The following is a 6021-nucleotide window of genomic DNA, read 5'->3' as shown; positions in this document are numbered from 1 at the left end:
GAAAGAGTGTGCCTTTTCCGAGAATGCAATTCACTACACGTGAAGACGTGAAAGTCGTATTTATATTTGAAACACATTGTCAAAGTGTAAAGAGGACCATCCTTTGAGGTTTATTAGCTGTTGAAAGGCTTCCAGTGGTACAGTGTGTGAAGGGGAAGATCGCTTGTCCCAATGTTTAAGAGGTGTTTTCATTTTGACTCACTTGTTTTTGGAGGAAAAAAAATAGTTCCCAGCCAGTTTCGGATTCAGTTCAGCATTTTGAATGAAATAATTTTCTTCTACTGTTCATTTACACAATACTGTTTTAGTCTGACTGCGTTGGTTCGCTGCAGTATTTCTACCTCTGCGTGAGTTGGGATAAGAATGTGCTTTGGGTCATAAAGCCTTAACCTGAGGAGCACTGATGTATAGGACGTGTACACTACACTTGTAATGGTACTGTTTATAAGCCAAAACAAGGTAAATAGACTTGTTTTTGTAAAGATGAACTATCTTTCTTTGTATTTTACCAGCACAGCTAGAAGTTTTACTCTAAACATCAGAAATGGTGGGTGTTTTGGTTGTATCTTTTTTGGTGTCTGCAAAATGATGTATGGTACAGACCACACTAAGGTTACCCACAGTGCACTGGGGTAGATTTTTGTCTGATAACACTAACCAATTATCCAGCTTACACTTGCTTTCTTTCTGTTTTGGTCGATGTATTGTTTTTTTGTTTCTGGTAAACATTGCTACCAGCATTTTTTATATAGTAAATGTTAATTGACTGTATTATGCCCTCTCCTGGAAGGATTATCTTTTAACTATTATCATGAAAGTAAAAGCCAACTGGTTTTAAAAAAAAAAACATATTCACTGTGTGGTCAGCCAAAATGTTTATCTGTTTAATTTTCCCATCAATGTACCCGTGTTGGCTGAGCCCCATCCCTTTTTTGGTCCAGTCTGCTCAGTGAATTAAATCTGTGCCTTCATGCTATACCAATAAAACCACATGGTGTTTGCAGAATCACGTCTTCATAGTTCAACTTGCATAAGAGAAGAAATCATACATAATATCATTTAAAACTGTTATCCTAGTTAGGTCAAATTATATATTCGTCAAAGGCTCAAGTATCAAACTGTCAAGTAATAAAAGTTGGCATTGAATGTTTGGTCATATTCCTGGTATTGGAGGAAGAAAATAAGACATTCTGGAAAAACATCCTACTTTATTCAGGCAAAGCTTTTGTAACAGGTTTATTTTCAGTACAAGAAGTAACATCTAATACAATTGGTATATTTGCAAAAAGATATTGTGGGGAAATGTGTTTTTGTCTCTGTATTAAGACTTATGTAGAGTTTTGTTAAAACACTGCTTTCCAGACCTCGTCCTAATGGACATTTTCCACAGACGACATTTTGATTCGTCTCAGTAGAAAAGAAACAGGTGGAAAAAATAATGATTGCTGACATCCATTTAGCTGCATTTCTGTGTGGTCTTTTTTATTTACCATAAATCCACATTTCTGCTGTGAAAATATGTATCCCGATATCATAGGCTTTTTCCCACTTTCAGTCTTCAGATTTTAGGTTTTTTTTATTTTTGGTTTAGCCATTTGGACAGCTAAAAGTTACTTTTATCGTCTCAGATCATATGCTCTTACACTCAAAGCATCACGTCACATAGATTGCAAATCCTATTTGGCCCGCTAGATGGCGCTGTCCCTCAATCTTAAAGCCCACTGTAGCGCTGACATATGGAGGCTTTGCCATCTCTTTCCATAATCGCGACAATGTTGACTGTGCTTGGGATTTGAGGGTTTTCAACACGGAGAGCACAACATTAATACATTTATGGTAAAGCTTTAGAATAACATTTATACAGATGTTCTGTAAGAGTTAAGCTGTTAATGTGAACCCATGGCTTAAACTCTTCACTTCCAGTGTTCTCACACGTGAATGGTTCTTCTTTTGGCAGACAGTAGTCCAGTGATATCTGTCTGCAGTAAGGTTGAAACAGTGACACACACACACGCGCACACACACACACACGCGCGCGCGCGCACACCGTCCTCAGCTTGGGTTTGGTTCCTATAAGCCTCCCAACTTGGCAGCAGTACATAATATTGCTCACAATTCCCCGGTTGCTCGTGGCTGTAAATCGGTAAATGATCCATCCCCGGAGGAGAACTGATAGATGTTTAATTTCATCCGGTACTCACCTTAAAATGTAATAAAAACTAAGACATGGGATCAGAGGTATTTCTATTATCAGTGTATCAAACAAGTGTTTGACTCGAGGCCTTCTCTCAGATGAAGGTGTATGTATAGATGCATCCATGCTGGCTTACAATGTCATAAACACACACACACACACACACACACACACACACACACACACACACACACACACACACACACAGTGCTGCCGCTAGCCATGTTGGTGCCCTAAGCATAACTCCTTCATGATGCCCCCCCTGAGATAGGAAAGGGACCCGCGGCGTCGACGTGGGGGGGTGGGGGGGGGGGTGCTGAGCGATTAAATATATCTATTGTTCTGCCTGTTTTGTGATATACATGCCTAAAAGGTGCCTAATATTTCTAGACTGAAATAATATTGGCATTATAATTATTATAATATGAGGATTTTTTTAGTTGCCTATTTTGTGGTGCCCCCTCAGGACTTGGTGCCCTATACGCACAGCGCGTAGTGCACGTTATGGCAGCGGCGGCGCTGCACACACACACGTCACAGGTACATAAAACACATGGCTGTATTACCTTGGCAGCGGTGTGGCGAAGGGTGTGGTGGGAAAATGTCAACTGCAGAAACTGAGCCAAACCAATCCGGTTACACAGAGAACATGTGACTTGTGTTAACTCTTGTCACCCTCTCTCTTCATCTCATCCTTCCCTTCGTAAATGACCATTAACTGAATGCCGATCAGGAAACCAGAGAAACCGTGTGTATGTTAGGCAGCAGGCACGTGCACAGATAGAGCAATAGTGGTGCTCAAGCACCAGCCCTTTTGCCCTGGATGAGAAAAGTGACCTTTCTGCTGGAGCCCTTTTTTCTTCATTCATCAGCATTTAAGAATAAAAATGACTGTCATCAAGTCCCCCCAAATGTGTTTGGATATGCAACGGGGCATTTATTTGAGTTCTTGTGAGAATTTCGCCCCGACATGCTTGTACCACATTGTTTTATGTGGTATGTTTCTCTTTGTTTTGTCTGTTCCAGTTTTACAAAGATCAATCTTGTATGAGCATTGCAGAGGGTGAAAAGAGTAAACGCAAGAAAAAACAACACTTGTAATAACTAACCCAGAGTGAGGTCATGCTGGGAAATATCAGACTGAGGCTTTATAACTTTTTTACAGAGGTTTGATATTTACCGGCATGACCGAGCGGTCGAGGTTAGTAAGTTGTGTGACCGACTGCATCACGGAATACATCAAGTTCTGTGAACACACCACCATCCCATCACGGACGGTGCGCTGCTTCCCCAACAACAAGCCCTGGATCACCAGGGACCTGAAGGCGCTTCTTAACATGAAGAAAGCTGCTTTCAGGTCTGGAGACAGGGATGAGCTGAGGAAAGCCCAGCGCAACCTAAAGGTGAAGCTCAGGGAGGGCAAGGACTCGTACAGGAGGAAGCTGGAGGCCAAACTCCAGCTGAACAACACAAGGGAGGTGTGGTCTGGCATGAAGCAGATAACTGGCTTCAAGGTGGGAGGGAGACAGCCAGGGGCTCCTGGAGAGGGCCAACGAGCTGAACTGTTTTTCAATAGGTTCAGTTCACAGCCCTCCCGTCTCCTCCACACATCACACCTCCCAAACACCTCCTCCCCTCTGTCCCCCTGCTGAGCTGCACATCCACCGAGCCCTCAATAACAATGGGCTTCTCCACCTCCCCTCTCTCTGTGACGACTGACCAGGTGAGAAGACAGCTGGAGAAACTACACCAGCGCAGAGCTGAAGGTCCTGATGGCATCAGCCCCAGGGTCCTAAAGACCTGCGCCACCCAGCTGTCTGGTGTCCTGCAGCGCCTCTTCAACCTCAGCCTGAGGCTGGGGAAGTCCCGTGCTGTGGAAGGCGTCGTGCCTGGTCCCTGTCCCAAAGAAGTCAGCACCATCTGGCCTCAACGACTACCGACCGGTCGCCTCACCTCCCATGTGATGAAGGTGCTGGAGAGGCTGGTCTTGGCCCACCTCCGGCCGCAGGTGAAATCATCGTTGGACCCTCTGCAATTTGCTTACCAGCCTCATGTGGGAGTGGACGACGCCATCATCTACCTGCTGCAACGAGCTCAGTCGCACCTGGATGGAACCGGTGTCTCTGTGAGAGTCACTTTCTTTGACTTCTCCAGTGCATTTAACACCATCCAGCCACTGCTGCTGAGTGAGAAGCTGCGGTGGTCGGTGTGGACGCGTCCACCATCTCCTGGATCACTGACTACCTCACAGGCAGACCACAGTTTGTCAGAATGGGCCGTGTGCTGTCTGGAACGGTGGTCAGTGATGTTGAGCCCCACAGGAACTGTTCTGTCTCCTTCCTCTTCACCCTGTACACCAGTGACTTCCAGTACAACACGGAGTCATGCCATCTGCAGAAGTACTCTGATGATTCTGCAGTGGTCGGGTGTATTAGGGATGGACGGGAGGAGGAGTACAGGGCAGTGGTGAGTGACTTTGTAAAGTGGGCGATGAGAACCACCTGCGGCTGAACGTGGCCAAGACCAGAGAGATGGTGGTGGACTTCAGGAGGAAGGCGACAGCTCCTACACCTCTGAGTGTCCTGGGAGTGGGCGTGGACATGGTGGAGGAGTACAAGTACCTGGGCGTCTCCATCGACAGCCGACTGAACTGGAAGGCCAACATCAACGCTGTGTACAAGAAGGGGATGAGTCGACTCTTTTTCCTGAGAAAGCTTCGATCCTTCAACGTGTGCAGCAAGATGCTGGAGTTATTCTACCAGTCGGTTGTGGCCAGTGTGCTGCACTTTGCCATTGTCTGCTGGGGAGCAGCATCGGGCCGGTGACACCAGCCGTCTTAACAAACTGGTTAGGAAGGCTGGCTCCATCATCGGCTGCCAGCTGGAGCACCTGGAACAGGTGGTGGAGAGGAGGTCGTTGAAGAAACTGGTGTCCATATTGGACAACCCGGACCACCCTCTCCACCACCTCCTACAGGGACAGAGGAGTACTTTCTCCAGACGTCTCCTCACGCTCCGCTGCCACAAGGAGAGATACAGGAGAACATTCCTGCCGACGGCTATGAGGCTCTACAACAGTTCACCTCTTGCCAGATCACCCTAACCCTTCTTATATTTTGTGTTTTGTTTTTTTATTCTTGTGTGTTGCTGCTACTGACTCGACAAATTTCCCCTTGGGGATTAATAAAGTATATATCTATCTCTATCTATCTATTATATGGCATTTTTTGCTCCTATCATTTTGTCAATAAAAACTAATTGTTAATAGGAAACATTTCATTTTGTTTAGCTCTCGTGTCTTCTCACGACACAATGTGTTTTAATTACTTGCTAACTTCAAGTTACAGCGATCAATATAAAAATCATTTTGCCGATGGGTGCCCTTTTTTTTGGTTTGAGTACCTGCCCCCCAAAATGTCTGTGCACGTGCCTGTTAGGCAGTGTCCATTATGGGAATAAATACATGTCATTCTACATTTAAGAATCGGCTAGTAATTTGTAAGCTTAAATTCTAATTAAAATGACCATAAGATCAAAAGTGAAAGCACTCATTATGCAGCATATTGTGTTAAAAATATTGCTGTATTACAACTTAGTAACACAAAATGACCTACAACCCTATTCAAGAGCTGTATTTTATAATACCACTATAAAGTATTTTTTTTGTAAGTATTGTAAAGTGTGCCTTATTAGAAAGTGACAGTATATTATCGTTTGTTATGTCACGTGATGAGAGGATATGTAAAGACGTTCAGAATGTAAAGAGAAAAACAACATATCGCTGTGATTCCTAAACTGGAATGTTCCATTGGATATTCCCTCAAACCT

The 6021-nt window shown here is 44.4% G+C and overlaps 1 protein-coding gene across 1 annotated transcript in view; it reads left to right on the top strand.

Moving 5' to 3' along the window:
• tead3a (TEA domain family member 3 a) overlaps positions 1 to 1006 on the top strand; it is a 19375-nt gene extending 18369 nt beyond the window's left edge. Inside the window, exon 14 of the mRNA XM_056423971.1 lies at positions 1 to 1006. This exon is cut by the window's left edge and continues 833 nt beyond it. The gene's annotated coding sequence lies outside the window, so the exon portion shown is untranslated.
• Positions 1007 to 6021: the final 5015 nt, after the last annotated feature.

Source organism: Pseudoliparis swirei, chromosome 9, assembly GCF_029220125.1.
Source record: "Pseudoliparis swirei isolate HS2019 ecotype Mariana Trench chromosome 9, NWPU_hadal_v1, whole genome shotgun sequence".
NCBI classification, from domain to species: domain Eukaryota; kingdom Metazoa; phylum Chordata; class Actinopteri; order Perciformes; family Liparidae; genus Pseudoliparis; species Pseudoliparis swirei.
Note: the sequence above shows the minus strand (reverse complement) of the source record. Positions and strands in the feature narration are given on the sequence as shown.